Genomic DNA, 17184 nt, shown 5'->3' with positions numbered 1-17184 from the left:
ACGTAAGATGAACAAACAGTATTGACGACGAAGATACAGGTAACAGAACTAAACAAGGAAAGCAACATGCAGCAAGGGTAACTAAACACAGAACAAACGAGATCTAACTAGAAACACAATGATGGAGAACAAATGAAAACTGACCAGAAACCATGAAAGACACTCTATGACTGACAAACAGGATACATGGGGATGGGGTTTTTATAACACTACAATCGGAAAAACTCGAAATAGCTGGCGTGACAGGGGAGGAGACAGGGAACCACGGAGACGAATGAAAACCCGGAAGGTTGCCATGACAACGGGGAATGCCCAGATCTGCGGGCGTGACAGTAGCCCCCCCCCCCCCCTTAACGTGAGACTCCCCAAGCGCGGAAAAGAACCCAGGAGCTGGAACAGCAGGACAAGGTACACTAACAGGAACAGAGCAGACCAGATGAGGAGCAAGGACAGGAACCAGACAAGACAAAGGAACAGGCAAAGAAACAGGAGACTCAAAAGTAGACACAGAATCCGGGGCACCAGGAGCAAGCAAAGGAGCCGAGATGGGTCCGGGAGCAGGTACGAGACCAGGGGCTGTGTCACTGACAGGCACGGGAGCAGGGACCGACTGAGGGACTGGAACACGATGGGGAAAAGGAGCGGGATCTGAGACATGGCCGGGACAGGGGACGGGTACGGAGACAAGAGAGGAAAGGTGAGGAACGCCGGACTTTGGAATAGTTATGGGGACAGGGACAGAAGCAAGAGCCGAGGAAAGTATTCTCAGTAGAACAGATAAAGGAACAGGAACAAAATACACGACCGGCATGGATACAGACACTGGGACGGGCAAGGAAACACTAATGCCACAAGGCAGGGTAACAGGTCTAACCAGGTTGAAATGAACAGGCATGGATGTATAGATAGGAACAGAGACAAAACTGGGAACAGGAGCAGGCAATACAGGAACTGGAGACACTGACGCAGACCAGGGAGCAGTAATGGGGGCTGGCGCAGCAGCCTCAGGGAGCAGAGGAGTTTCGAAAGTGACACCTGGCATAAACAAAGAGTTTGTAGGGGTCCGGGAGGCCGACGGGGCCACTGGCTCACCACGAGGCGTGGCTGAGGGAGTCCCAAACGTCCTTGGAGGCACACCTGTAGCGGCCACAGGAGCCACAGGGGAGTTTCGAGGAGCAACCATGGGGACAGGCCTGGCTACGTCCGCTCCGTGAGGAGGACCAGGTCTTGAGGTGTCCGTAGCATCAGAAGCAGGACCTGGCTGGACTGGAGATGCTGCTGTGACATTATGTGGTCGATACTGGAGTGCAGCAGTCAGTGGCAGGTCTGCGGGCACGGCCGTGTCGACCAGCCGTGGGTCCGAGGGCGCAACGGTCAGCGACAGATCCTCGGGCGTGGCTGCGGCGACCGGCGGTGGGTCCAGGGACGCGGCAGTCAGCTGGGGGTGTGTCCGGAGGCACGGCTGCGGCGTTCAGCGGCGGCGGGCCCGGAGGCGCAGCAGATACTGGCGGGTCTGCGCGCACGGCTGCGGTGGCCAGCTGCATTGGGCGTGTCATGATAACAATATTAACAAAATAAGCGAGATCAGCATTTCAGTTTAAAAAATGCAGCCGTAGAGAGCCACCTAAGTAAAAGGTCTTGCACAAAAACAGAAAATTAAAGTAAGGAAACACTCGACCAAGTATTCAATGGGAGCCAGCATGCCTGTTGTGATGGTTCAAAACCTGATGGTTTAAAGGGTTTTGATGATGCACCCCATATTTAAATATCAGATAAATAAATAAAAAGGTTTGCAAATGTGTATTTTTGAGAAATGGTTTCATACCACTGACATGTGTAGCATTAGGTGAAAAGAGGCAGAGTCGAATGCAGTTATACAGAGTAATTTAATCCGATAAGGGAAATCTAAGTCATAGTCAAAAACAGGCAGTAGTAAATAACCAAAGTCAAACAATTTCAAAAGGGAACAAGCAAAAAGGGCAATCCAACAATACAGATAAAGATCAGAGTAACCAGGGAAACCATATAACGATCCAAAATGCTCAGAAAGGTTAGCCAGGCAAACATGAATTAACTCAAAGACTGAATTAACATAGAGGGTTTATATACAGAGACACATAATGATGAGATACAGGTGAGACTAATAATCTGGTGACTGGGAACGAACAGGGGGTTTGTGGGTAATGTAGTCCTTGGAAGACAGTGCTCTTGTGGCCGATGTGAACCCAGAAAAACAAGTATCATGGCATCTCTGGGGTTTAAATAAATAAATAGGGGCGATAGGAGAAGGGGAAATAAGGGAAAATGTGACGGCCCGAGTGCTGTAGGGCGCAGAACAGGACACACGGACCCCCTCGATGTTGAAAGACAATTAATGACATAAAATATGCAAGACAACGATGGCACTCACACAAAAAACAGTAACTGTGAACATTATTACATTAACAACATGAACATTAATAACGATGACAAAGGCTAAGTAACAGTAGCAGTGATCATACAAAACATTAACACTTAACAACAACATCTACACGTACAATGACCCACACCAAGGCACACACTAACTGGGGTTTAAATAGACAGACAAAAACGTAACGATAAACCCCATACAGGTGTGTCCTTACAGAGGGCGTGGCCACAAACAGACGTAGCTCGTGGTGGGCCGTACCACCGTGACTCGTGGGGGGGTGCGTTCTGTGACAGAAAATAAGGCACAGGTGCATGTAAAGATTTGAAAGGCTGCTGACGGGGATAGGGAGGGTGGCTGAGTGTTGTGATTGACATGTGGGATCTGGATACGGGATGGGCTGTGTTCACTTCTGACACAAATTCAGCATTTATTTCTTAAAAAATAATTCTGAATTCATTGTTTTCTGGTGAAGAAATCAAGTGAAGTCAGAACAACGGGAAAGAAGGAAGGTTGTGCTTTTCAGTTTCGGTTTTCTGCGATTAAAAAATAAAGAGTAATGAGTAACTTCTATGTTGCATTGCATTTTTTTTTTTTTTTGCTAGAACAATTTAAAGAGGTAGCATAGAATCCTCTGCATACTCTTTTTTACCTGTATGAATGTAATTACCTGTTTTGTTGGTTCCAGATGTCTACTCCCTCTTTCTGGCAGAGGCCACTGTAGTTGTTTATGTGAAAAAGTTGTGTGCACTGAGCAAATTAAAATGCTGACTGGGTCCTCAGGCTATGTGGTATGTGAGCTCTCCCTAACAGCTTGTTGGCAACTTAAGGCACGACACTGCAGGCAAAAAGATTGTTTTTTCAGGCACTGGTCAATTTTGGATTATTTTGCTTCTATAACATGTATTCTTTCAGACAGGGAAGAAAATGTTAAAATACACAATTTAGTGGTTATTTTACTACACTACTCTATTTGTCTATTTGAGTCTGTACATTTCAACTTCGATGCATATCTTAAAAGGCAGTTTTCTCAAAATTAGTTGTTTTTTTTTCATACACTGAGCCAGAAATGACCACTTTAGTAGCACTTACATACACCAAACTTTAGTTTTATTCCTGTCCATATTCTGAATGTTTTTTAAAGAGGGATTTGTTCATATATCATTCATATCCCGATTTATATAACATTTCATTCCTAAAAACGGAAATGGATCCTAAATGGCTTTTTATAGCTGTGATGAAAAAGACATCCAGAATCCAGGTGAGTCAGTGTTGTGTGGAGCAGATTTGTGACACCGTCATCAGTGGAGCGGTTATGGTGGTGGGCCCGCGGAGTCTGGCAATGAAGAGGTGATTAAGTCGCTAACCAGCTTTTCAAAGCACTTCATCGTGACTGATGTAAGGGCTACTGGGTGGTAGTCATTTATGCAGGCTGGCCCTGGTTTAAACATGTTGGAACGATGCCCAATGACAGGGAAAGGTTAAAAATGTCTGTGAATACTGGGGCAAGCTGGGCTGGGCGGGCTTTGAGAACTCGACTGCAGATCCCATTCAGTCTTCCTGGTGTTCACTCCCTTGAATGTTTTCCTCATGTCTCTCTCTGTGTTGGGGAGGGAGTGCTACCCTCTGATGAGTGTTGCGCATACGCCACTGGCTGCCCAGTGCTGTTAGCGCTGTTATCGCCATTAGCACTGTTAGTGCTGCCGACTGCAGCCTTGAAGCAAAAGTAGAAAGTGTTCAGCTCATTCTCCAGAGACTCATCTGCACTCAACAGTCTTGAGGGTGGGATTTTGTAATCAGTCATCATTTGCAGCCCTTGCCAAAGGGTTCTACAGCCACTCTGCTGTAGGTGTGATTACCTCCTGTAGTTTTGCTTCACCTCCTTCACATTCTGCAGCCTTGTACTTGTCTATGTTCCTGGTGATGAACCCTGCCTTGTAGGTAGCTATGTGAGATTTTAAAGCTTTGTGGTTTTATCCACCCATGGCTTCTGACTGAGAAACATCTTAACGGTGATTTCAGGAATCGTATTGTCTACCGGTTTTCCAACAGATCCCACAACTGCTTCCATAAACGCATTCAGTAAATGCTTCAATGACATGGTATTAGTATCTAAGTGTAATAGCTCAAGTAAGGAAGTATTTTAAATAAAGCAGGCTTTTGTAGACAATATAAAATAGCTATGGATTGACATTAGCAGCTGTTTCCCTTTGATCAGCAGATACAGATATGTGATGTGCAGTTAAGGGGACAGTGGTAGCTCAGTGGTTAAGGTACTTAACTTGTAATTGATAGGTTGCTGGTTCAAGCCCTGCCGTTGTTTTCTTTACTTTTATTTCTATGTTCTTGCCTTTTCTTTCTGTCTTCTATTATGTCATTGTATAATTATAGCAGAGGATGGGTTTCTTGGTTTGCCCCTCCTGTAACTTCAAGGGTTTCACAGCAGGATAGGCTCAGATCACTTGATTTACAACACCAGATGTTTTGCTGAGAGAACTACTTATCTTAGTGATTATCTTAGTGAAAGGGAAATGGCCCTTTCACTCAAAACGCTGGCTCATTATCTAAAACTGACATTGCATGGCTGAAATGATCTCTTTCATTTTGAATGGGGATTCAGATAGATCGTATGGTTAGCATTTGATGCCTTTAAAAAATCAAAAATCACAACCATAAAAAACATTGAACTGGTCTGTGTTACAAAGCAATGGACAAACCATCAAATCAGCTACATACCACCACAAACACAAACTGTGTTCTAGTAAGATACACCTTATAGAGTCTTAAATATTCACTGGTGGGATGGTGGGAGAACCATTAAATGATAGCTCAGATATCATCCCACTTGCAATATATTTGGCATAACCCAAATATATTTGGACTGGGATCCCTCTCATAAAGTATAAATATAGTTGACATAGTATAAATATGTGGCAAATGGGATGTGTCCATACTTATTACTGTGTGTCATGTATGGCCACCCTCCTCACGTCCCTGATGTCACGGTTTCCCGGTCTTCCGGCACTCCCTGGTTCCATGCCTTAGTTTTGGTTTTCTCCGCCACCGTCTGTTCCTCAACTCCACCCCTTGTTTTAGTTTTTGCTGTTCTCATGTTCACCTGTATCTGTTTAGTGTCTGATTGTCTTGCTTATTTAAGCCCTGTGGTTTTGTCTTCTGGTTGTTGATTACTGTGGTAAATTATGTCCTTCTGTCAGGTTTGCGTTATACTCGTGTTACTGTTGTCGTCATTACTTTGGTTTACTTCTGTCGCGTGTTACTTTACTCTCAGTGTTACCCCTTTGCCTCGATTTGTTTTACCGTTCGTGTTTCCTTATTTAATAAACGGCCTCCTGCATTTGCATTCTACCTCTGTCTGTTCCTGGTGGGATCATGATGCTGTGATTGTGTAACTCTGACCTTTGGGGCAGCTATGGGCCAGCTATGTTGTACAGCTGGTGAATAGTCCCCCCTCATGTTTATTTGACTTTTCCTATTCAAATGCATTGACTATTCAAGAATACTTAAGGGTTTGCTGAATGCTGAGCTTTTGATCTAGAGACTTAAACCTGGTATATTCCATCTCACTAAGGCCTCATCTAAGTCAGCTTAGTTTGGGGCTCCTACATTATACAGCTAGTGTTTAGGCCCATGAAATGTTAGTTAAGCCATTCCTATTCAAATGCATTGTCTATTGGAGCATATGGAAATATTCAGAATATGCAGACCTTTTGACCTAGAGACTTCAATCTCGGTACACGTTATCTTATTTAGGTCTAATGTAAACTTGCCAAGATTGGGACATCCAGGTTGTAGGGCTGGTGTTCAGGCCCCTGAAACCTAAGCCTTGGGGTTAGGGTTATCCATAAAGGAAGAGGAAGTAGGTTTCCTGATCTCATAGGGTAACACAATTTCATGGGTGGGATGTAGGATATTTTATATGGGTAAGGTTTTCTTTTTCCTTTATATTAATTTGTGTACTCAAAGGGGCGACTTGGTGAATTGTTTTGCTATGACTGACACATACAGTGTCAATGAGCCCTGATCCTGATATGATGCCTCAATCTGATACATTTCCAATTTTTCCCTCAGGCTAGCCGTTCATGTACTGATCATTAACCATTTTTTCAAACCAAATATTCATTCTATATATTTTAATGTATGTTTGTTATTTTTATATAGTAAACAGTACTCTTCTGTATCACTCCTTCTGATGTTGAGTCTACAATTATAAACTAATAAATAAAATAATATAATACAAAAAAAACTTACAAAGATTTCTCACTATAAAATGACTACAAAGTCTTAAATGTATAAACATGTCAAATGTATTATGTCATATTGCATGTTAAGCTTATATTATTTTAAGCATGGATTTACCTGGAAAAGATTCATTTTTTGAAGAAATCAGTGTGCAATTTAGACAGAGTTACCACTGTCTGCCTGCTCATAATCAAAAGTTTCCCTCCATCTTAGTCGCACCTGTTATCCATTCCACTTAGAAATATGAATTATAATAAATATTGCTATTTTGAGTCAGATATGTGGAATTAGATTTTTTTTCTGGGGTTGATATCACCCACAGGTGTATGTTCTCACCAAAATGGAATCCGAGATAGACACACAAAATATCAATACCGATGTTTATTGAAAAAAAAAAATCTACTAAAAATATCTAGGTCAAATTAATAAACCAAGAAATTCTAATAAAGTATGAGCCCAACATCAGATCAGACTCTGCCTAGTCACTTCAAGGGTTAACATCACACTTCATTACAAATTCAAGCATAAATGTTAAGTATGTTTTGAAATATGAACAGTGTATTAATTATTTAGATGAAACAAAGAAGACACTATAAAATGGAAATTGACAAAAAACAGATGAAAAACCAGTCTGATTATGGGTATCAGTCTAAAATCTGGGTGACATTAGGCTAAACCAATCTTGTGTGCTCCTGTGGCTTCATCTTCACAAAATATGGCTATTCCCAGTGGGATGGGAAGTGTTGTCAAGTGGATTCTGACTAGAGTTTCTTTAGAATACCCTGTTTTCTGTATGGATTTTTAAATATATCCTCAAGGAAAAGATAGGAACCCATCATTTACAATTAGTTTCAAGAGGGTACAATTGTACCAAACAGTGTTTCTAATGGGTTAACTTATCTTGGTACTCCAACTTATCTTGGTACTTTACACTAGAAAATCAAATCATATACGGCTGTCTGAGAAACTTAAAAAACCATGTGTGGCAGTACATTCCCCTTTCCACAAGGTATGGCCCACCACATGCAGTATCATATTAGTATTAGTTACATTTATATATCACCTTTCTCAAACTCAAGGACACTTTACAGGCATATATCTGCTTTTTTTAAATTTAATTTAATTTTTTACAAACACACACACACCTGATGAGAAGCAGCAGCCAATTTACACACAGCATACTCTCAATCAGAAACCACAGCCCCCTGGGGGCTGCACCAGGTGAAGGGGAGGAGGTTAAGAGCACGACAGAGCACCAACCATCACTGCACAGACACACACATACATACAGGGCAGTACAGTATCCAAGCAACCTAACCTCCCCAGTAGCAGGATTAAGAAACACCGATACAGGTAAATTGTCTTATAGAAATGTTCCCATGCATTCATCCAAAGTCATAATTGGTTAATTGGGGTACTAATCTTTTAAATGATTTTATATAAATAAAATAATGATATTCACCTAGGGATACATGAAATCAATTAAAAAACAAATGTATTCTAAACCTTAACCTCCAGGTCATCAATTAGGGATTTCAAGCCTATAGATTGCTAAGATTTGTTTTGATCATGTTAGCTGCTTGTTTTGCCCATTCTGATGTATCTCACCGCCTCCTGAGACCTGTGTTTTCACGCAGTTGCGTGGGAGGAATATTTCATCACTCTCAATAAAACTTTTATTTTTAAAAATATTATATGTTCTTGTGAAAATAAATGGCACAAATAAGTACAAATGTATTACAAACGAACTAGAGTATTTTGGCATGATTTGCATGTTGATGGTGGATTATGTCAATCATTTATTAATAATTGTTTAACCTATAACTTGAGAAATATAATAGCACAAACGAAACACAAATGAGACTATTTTGGTGCGTTTTAACATTAGTGATGGTGGTATGACATCACTTGTCAAGGCATTACCACTTTATAACTTGAGAAATATAATAGCACAAACGTTTCTTTCAGGGGTACAAACCAGCACAGACAAAACATTTTTGTTCAATTTGGACATGGTGGTGGTGGTGGTGGTTCTTGGTGATTTTTACATCTAACCATTACTGTCCAGGCTGATGCTGGGCAGCCACAGTATCTACTGACCCTCGCATGAAAATCTCAAAAGGGAGGAGGAAATGTGTGCACTCTCTATTCCCCAGGCTCTAAGATCCCATTATATTTATATGTATGGAGGCAAAGTTGACTTTTGTCAAGTTTATCTTTTATTTTCTCTCTTTACATATAGTAGATATTTACTTTATAGTCGAACAATTTACATATAGTAGAACTTGTTTTTATATACTGGATGTGATATACCAGTGTCCATATATGAAGGCCACGTATATTGCTTTTGGGATGTTTTATTGTTTGTAGAGGATAATAATGGAATAGCACAGCATTGAATATGCATCTCCAACAATTTTCAGTCCCCTTTCTGATTCATATTCCACAATGGCTATAGAAGCATGGCCTATATGTCAGAAGTTCAGTTAGACAGCACATTAAGGTTTGCCATGGTGTAGCCCACAAAGAAGAAAGGCCTATTCTTTTAAAGCTGGTGTCAATAAGGGTGGATGAACCTGAAGGAACAGCACCTAAAATCACACAGCGAGCTTTCTAAAGATCAGCAGAAGGAAGCCATAGATGAGCTAAAAAAAACCCATATGATTGCAAAGTTGGCTGAGCTCCGGGTATCAAATCCAGTTGTTCTATTGTTGTCAACTTGGAGCAGCAGCGGAAGGAAGAATTAAAGGATATTGAATTTGGTGCTGCCACATGCCCCGAGGAGGAGGAGGAAGTGGAGGAAGAAGAGGAGCCATGCCAAAATGCTGCATGCCAAAGGAAGGCACAATAAAAAATATATCGACATTTCTGTGGAGCTTAGCAGATGACAGAACACACACAACTTCAGAAAAAGGCATTACGGAGCATGCCTTACGTCCCAAGAACTCCTCAGGAACAGAAGTTTATGCCTGATGTAAGATGGCATGATATTTAACTTTGAAAATTTAAAAGAGATCCCACTGAATGTCAAACATTTGACTACTCTAATCCTCTGTCCAATATGTATAATGTCTAATGTTTTCTTATGATTTGTCCCTGCAGCATCTGAATCAGAAGCATCACCAGAATCACAGAGATTTACGGTGATATATACCAGTTTAATGCCCTTTTCTGCACTTCAAATGATGCAAAATGTAATTTTTATTTGGTTCTGTTTGCTTGTTTTTTTTTTACTGCTTGTCAAATAAAAGAGCATTTGTTTATTTCCTCTAATTCTATTAGTACATTAGACCTGCAAAGTCAATGCTGCATTGATATACTTCTGACAATGGAGTCCATTGTTTCTTCCTCAGAGGTACTAATTTATTATGCGTTGTTTTTGTTTTGTCCATTATCATTTAAACAGATTTAGTTTCATAAAACGAACAAGGCGTTCGGTGCCCAGCTTCTCCTCACAGCCAAAGAATCAGGGTGGATGAGGAAGTTTCTGCAGATGAGGAAAAGGCTAATAGGTGGCACTATCTCTACATTTTTCTTTTCAGACTCAATCCCAAATGCAATCCTCATGCAAAAATCTCAATGAATATTTGCACAAGGCATGGAAGAAGATGCAGATACCAGGGAAGCCCAGATATACAGACATTAGGAGTTCCTTTGCCACCCACGTATGTGTTGCGATGTGTGTATAGTATTGGCACATTATTCACTTTTGGACAGATTTATTTTGATCTCCTTTGCAGGCTAAGAATACCTTGGGGCCACAAGAAAGGGAAATGCTTTGACATTTCATGTGCCATGACACATCAACATCCAACAAAGTTAATGCTCTAAATTTTAATGTCAAAATGCAGCTATATACAGGGCTATATCTGAATGCTTTGTACAGAGGGCAGAAGAGGAGGAATCAGTATCTGAGAAAGAAGAAAAAGAAGGTGGAAAAAAGAAATACAGACCAAAAAAGAGCAAATCTGGAAGAAGAGACAAGCAAAGAGGACATAGAAATTCAGGAAAGTGGTTCAGTGGCATGTTCTACTGCTGCACTACATGTAAATATAAAAATTTACTCGAACTCTCTAATATACACTGCCTGGCCAAAAAAAAGGTCACCACCTGGATTTAACTAAGCAAAGAAGAGCCTCCCACTGGATAATTACTGCATGGGTGATTATGTTTCAGCTGGCAACAAGTTATTGAACCCTAACTGATACGGTGAGCAGCTTCTCATTTGTTAAACAACCATGTGGAAAGACACATCCTGTGGTCGCAGAAAAGATGTTATTCTGTTTCAGAAGGGTCAAATTATTGGCATGCATCAAGCAGAGAAAACATCTAAGGAGATTGCTGAAACTATTAAAATCTGGTTAAGAACTGCCCAATGCATTATTAAAAAGTGGAAGGACAGTGGGGAAATATCATCTTCGAGGAAGGAATGTGGTAAAAAAAAAATCTTGAATGATCACATTAAACGTGTGGTGAAATCAAATCGTAGAAAAACAACAGTAGAACTCAGGGATATGTTTAATTGTAAAAGTAAGAGCATTTCCACACGCACAATGAAAAGGGAACTCAAGGGATTGGGACTAAACAGCTGTGTAGCCTTAAAAAAAACACTTGTCAGTGAGGCTAACCGGCAAAAACGGCTTCAATGAGCAAAAAGATTGGACTCTGGAGCAATGGAAGAAAGCCATGTGGTCTGATGAGTCCAGATTTACCCTGTTCCAAAGTGATGGGCGCATCAGGGTAAGAAGAGAGGCGGCTGAAGTGATGCACCCATCATGCCTAGTGCCTACCGTACAAGCCTGTGGGGGCAGTGCAATGATCTGGGGTTGCTGCAGTTGGTCAGGTCTAGGTTTAGCAACGTTATGTGCCCAAAGAACGAGGCCAGCTGACTACTTGAATATACTGAACGACCAGGTTATTCCATCAATGGATTTTTTCTTCCCTGATGGCACGGGCATATTCCAAGATGACAATGCCAGGATTCATTGGGTTCAAACTGTGAAAGAGTGGTTCAGGAAGCATGAGACATCATTTTCACATATGGATTGGCCACCACAGAGTCCAGGCCTGAACCCCATTGTGAATCTTTGGGATGTGCCGGGGAAGACTTTGCACAGTGGTCCAAATCTCCCATCATCAATACAAGATCTTGGTGAAAAATTAACGCAACTCTGGACAGAAATAAATGTGACATTGCAGAAGCTTCTGGAAATGATGCCACAGTGAATGCATGCCGTAATCAAAGCTAAAGGTGGTCCAACAAAATATTAGAGTGTGTGACCTTTTTTTTGGCCAGGCAGTGTATAATTTTATATATATATATATATATATATATATATATATATATATATAGAGAGAGAGAGAGAGAGAGAGAGAGAGAGAGAGAGAGAGAGAGAGAGAGGGGGAGAGAGAGAGAGAGAGAATAAGGTGGGCTCAAACAAGGTCAGCTAGTTGATGACACCAACAGCCTATTGGGTGAGCAACCACACTCTAACAATGGCGGGCCTGTGTGCAGAACAGTTAGATCTTGAATCAGGTAAAACAAAAGGAAAAAACTAAAAACACCACACCGAGCGTGGAAAAAGGGAGAACAAAGGACGCCACGAGAAGAAATGGCAACCCTGATGCACTGCAGAAAACCAAACTAAAACTTCCCAAACAAAACCAGAAAACGGGGAGGAACTTAAATGGCTAAGGGAAGCCTCGGGAGAGAGACAGACTCGAGAGGGAAAACTGAAGAGGGGAGGGGACGTGTAAAAACACAAACACCTTTGCAGGCAAAAAGTGAGGTGTAGTACGAGGGCTCGCAGACCTCAATACCTGAAGTTACCAGCTAGGAGCTTGACTCAAAACTTTAGCAAAGACCCAACACTGAATGGCTGGGTCACTGGGCTTATATAAGCTCTAGCCCGGCTGTTGGGTGTTAAGCCTGATTAGTGGTGTGCTTGATTCGAGGCTTCCCTCTGGAGGCTGGCGGGGGCCTCAGCCTGGCACCAACCCCATATATATATATATATACATATATTTTTTATTTTATTATTATTATTGATTTCACCCCTAAATGTGTATTGGTACTGTATTGATTTCATCCATAAATGTGACAGTGGCATCAACAATAAGACTGGGACTAATGAACACAGCCAAACAAAAAGCAAAAAAACCAACAAAAACAACAACAACCCCATAAGACTACACAGACTGTGAGGCAAGCTCTGCTCAAATCATTTGTATATTTATTTTAACCCTAACAGACACTATGCACACTAGATAAAAACAAAATAAACTCTGTTTCATACCAAACAAACAACCTATTTGAGCAGTTCCACCTAGTTGCCGAATATATTTTGCTTTCATAGCCTTACTTTTATAGGTTATTGATGTTAATAGTTTCTTGTGTGGTTTATTGTGTTACAATTCTTCTGTGTATTACTGTGACATCTGAGACCAGGCCAGATGCTTGCGGATAACCGGGTTTATTTTATAGTAAATCAAGCAAGAATCGTAAACTGAAATAAGTGAGTGTAATAGCCAGAGATATATCAGGGACATGCTCAGTGGGATGTGCTCAGTACTTGCGATTGAAAAGTGATAATACTTCGCAGGGAATGAACGGAGCAGGGGAGACTAAATAGCATAGCAAAGATGTGATACAAGTGACACTAGTAAACTGATGAGGATCTGATAATGTTGCGCCAGGGAAGATGGAAGTTGTAGTCATGCACTGGGGGCAGTTGCATTACAATTACAATTAACTTTTATATAGTTATTAAAGCTCATTCTTTTTAAAAATGTAAAACATTTGAAATTTATTTTCAATCAATTCTGTGTATTACAATTAACTTGTATATACTTCTTAAAGCTCACTGTTTTTTAAGTTGATGTTCATTTTTAAATTGATGTTCATTTGTGTGTGTTTAAAATACGTTAATAAACATTTTAAATTTATTTTTAATGATTCGTTGCAAATCTATTTTTTCTTCAGCATAATTTAATGGGATTCTAAATATATTGGCATTGAGACAAAACCCATGTGTAATATATTTGATTTAGATTTAATATATTGGATTTGGGATTCAATCCCAAATTTGACATAGGCCATCCCACTTTTATATTTAGGCATCTCAATTACAATATATTTATACTATGTCAAATATATTACAAGTGGCATAAGTAAAATAGGGATAGGGATCGCACTCATGACAAATATCAAAGTGAGTGTCCAATTCCCATATATTTTAATCATGTCAAATGTATTACAACTGGGATGGTTTCATAATGAATAATGATATTTTTGTCTTTCAGGACAACACATTGTTTCCTTTAACAAATAATTTGTCATTTAAACTCCCTTTTAAACACAATTCACATCATATAAATAAGATTGAGTCCAACAACCAGTTGGTATAAGAACATGCCTTTTCAATCTCTCCCCCTAAAGATCCTCATACATCCAATTATTAAAATGCATCAGGCATATGGTGGATTTCAGGCTCACCTTCTCAATCTGCCAGTTGGGGTTGGATTGATGACTTGTTACACTCAAGAACTCTTAAGCCAAATAGAACAGGGGCAAGTTCTTACACAGCATGTCTACTCACCATTTATTCTACTTGGGGTTATTTGTTGACCAAGACATAGTTTCCTGACTGCTTTAAATCAGAAATATGAAACAAGCATAAGATCTACGGGTGCAAATACCACATGCCTATAACAGCCCAAAATGCTCCAATGAAAAGCACAGCAACACAAATCTCAGCAAACCAGCCATTTTATATTTTACTCAAAAAACCCGCAACATAATCTACGCACAATTTCTTTGCAAAATTGAAATTATGCAGATTCACAGCTACTGCAAATCCCCAGCAAAGGACTTCTGTTTAATGCCATGGCTGAATTTTGGTTCCTTGTTCTTGAGGTCTCAGTACAATAAAAGGAATGAGATCCCTTCTACTTGATGTGACAATCCAAGGCCTTAGTTTAGCAATCTTGTAGTTTATAAGCCTACGAAAGGTAGGCTTACCTGGATGGCAGGCACCTCCCTCCCGATGGGCAGCAATTAATTTGCCCTGCCAAACTTTGTAAAAGAACATGTATCCATTCTCAGAGTCAGCAGTGGACCTAGAGATACTCAGGCCCTCCTTCCAGGACATCTCCTCTTCATGGAATATCCTGGTGGTAACAACTCTTCTTCCCTTCACTTCAATTTCTAACACCACCAGACACTTCCACTTCTGGATGTCACCAGACACAGTCCAGCTTCTGGAGGTCAGAATTATCCAGGGCAATGTCAACCTCCCCCAGCAGTCTGCCACTTCCTGAGCAACAGAGCACATCTGGGGCATTGGTGCTCCACACCTCTGGACTCTGTGAGTATCTGGCAGCTAAAATGCTCTTTGTAGACAATGAAAAAAAATTAGTCCATAAGCTCAGATATTAACTACAGCAATAAGGATATAGCAGTCAGAAATATGTGTAAATTATTCACAGAGCTCATGCTGCATGCACCACTGTCACAGCCATGTACAAAGACTGCGCAGAAGGAGCTCCATCCACCGTCACTGGATGTGACTTAATCAGCAAGTCATAGGCTTCTTGGTTGTCCATGTGAGAACAACCAGCTCCAGTGCGGTCTGCTTTCCCTTGTGCGGTCTGCTTTGCCCACCACCAGAACAAAAAATACAAATCTTCCAATCACAATGGGTGTGAATGGTAACATGCAAACAATGACTCAAAAATGTGTCAGCAATGCTCTGGATCAGAACCATGCTATTCAACAACAACCTCAGTCTGCTGCATGCAAAGGTGTTGATCTGCAGTGGCTGTGCTTGCCACTTTTCCCTTATCAGCAGGTGTTTCATGGCAGTCTCAAATGCTTGATGGCCAATCTGACTGGTGACCTTCAGCAAGCTGTATCTATAAAGCAAGGGTAACACACATTAATATCACATGCCCCTTACTTATCAGTTACTGGAAAGAAGTGAAATAAAAAAACACATACTCCTCCAAAGGAGATGATAATGTAAATCACACGTTTTTTTGTGGAGTCGTTTCAAGTCATTTGAAGCATTGTAGCTGGGGATTGCATTGGAGGAGTTTCCAGTGGAAAAGAGTTTTCTGGAAGGTATTGCAGGATACTGAGGTAATAAAAGAGTGTTAACAGGCAAACAGGCCTAACATTGCATTACACATATTAATAAAGTAAAACATAAAGGAGTATAGACAGTCTTTGTCCTTTTAGAATGATTTGCATACAGGGCCTCTGTAGAGGCCTCTACAGGCTTCAGCAAAGGATCCTGGGTAGGCTTTGGTGGACCTCAGGGTAAGATATATGACCTCTCCACCAGGCTCAGGATGGTATAGAAAAACAAGGTATGAGAATTCTTTTCTTGGAATGCGGTGGTAACTGGTTACAACTGGTGTGGGTGTTGAATGTCAGTTTGCAACCTGGAGCTGCTTGCCCTCAAGTTTCGTCCTTTCTATCTTCCTCGGGAGTTCACTTCGGTCATCGTCAACACTGTGTACATGCCACCCCAGGCCAACACAGACACTGCACTTTGTGAACTACATGAGGCTCTCACACAGTTTCAGGCACAACACTGGGATGCTGCACTTATTGCGGCTGGGGATTTCAACAGCGCTAACCTCAAGCGTGTGGTGCCCAACCTTTACCAGCATGTAACCCTCCCCAGCAGGGGAAATAGGACACTTGACCACTGCTACACACCATACAAGGACAGCTATAAGGCACTAGCTCATCCACCATTTCGTAAGTCGGACCATGCTGCCATGTTCCTCAAATCAAAATATAAACAAAGGCTGAAACGTGAAGCTCCGGTTCAGAGGGAGGTCGCGCGCTGGACAGACCAATTGGTGGCCGCTCTGCAAGACGCTCTGGATGACGCAGACTGGGATATGTTCTGGCACAGCACTAATGATGTGTAGTGAGTTTACGGAGGCAGTAGTGGGGTTTATTGGGAAACTGGTCGACGATACGATTCCAAGAGCCACCATTAAGAAGTTTCCCAACCAGAAGCCCTAGGTTGATAAAACTATCCGCGAGGCTCTGAACTCTCGCACTGCTGCCTACAACGCAGGGATCATCAGTGGGAACATGGATGAGTACAAGTCTGCGGCATACGGAGTGTGCAGGGCGGTAATACGGAGTGCTACGGGAGGAAACTAGAGTCACAGTTACAGCAGAGTGGCTGTAGATCCCTGTGGCAGGGACTACAGAGAATCACAGACTACAGGAGCCCACCCTCCAGAGTAATGAATGAGGATGAGTCTCTGGTGAATGAGCTAAACACGTTCTTTGCTCGCTTCGAGGCTACACCTAGCAGCGCTAATGCTAACAGTGCTAATGCTAACAGCACTAGCGCTAACAACACTACTGGTGCTATCGGCACAGCCAACAGCGTATGCGCAGAGCCCACCATAGAACAGCGCCCTCTCATCATCACGGAGAGTGATGTGAGAAGAGTATTTAAAAGAGTGAATACCAGGAAGGTGGTGGGACC

The sequence above is a fragment of the Electrophorus electricus genome, chromosome 13 (genome assembly GCF_013358815.1).
Source record: "Electrophorus electricus isolate fEleEle1 chromosome 13, fEleEle1.pri, whole genome shotgun sequence".
Lineage (NCBI taxonomy): Eukaryota > Metazoa > Chordata > Actinopteri > Gymnotiformes > Gymnotidae > Electrophorus > Electrophorus electricus.
The sequence above is the reverse complement of the archived record's forward strand: the minus strand, read 5'-3'. Positions refer to the sequence as shown.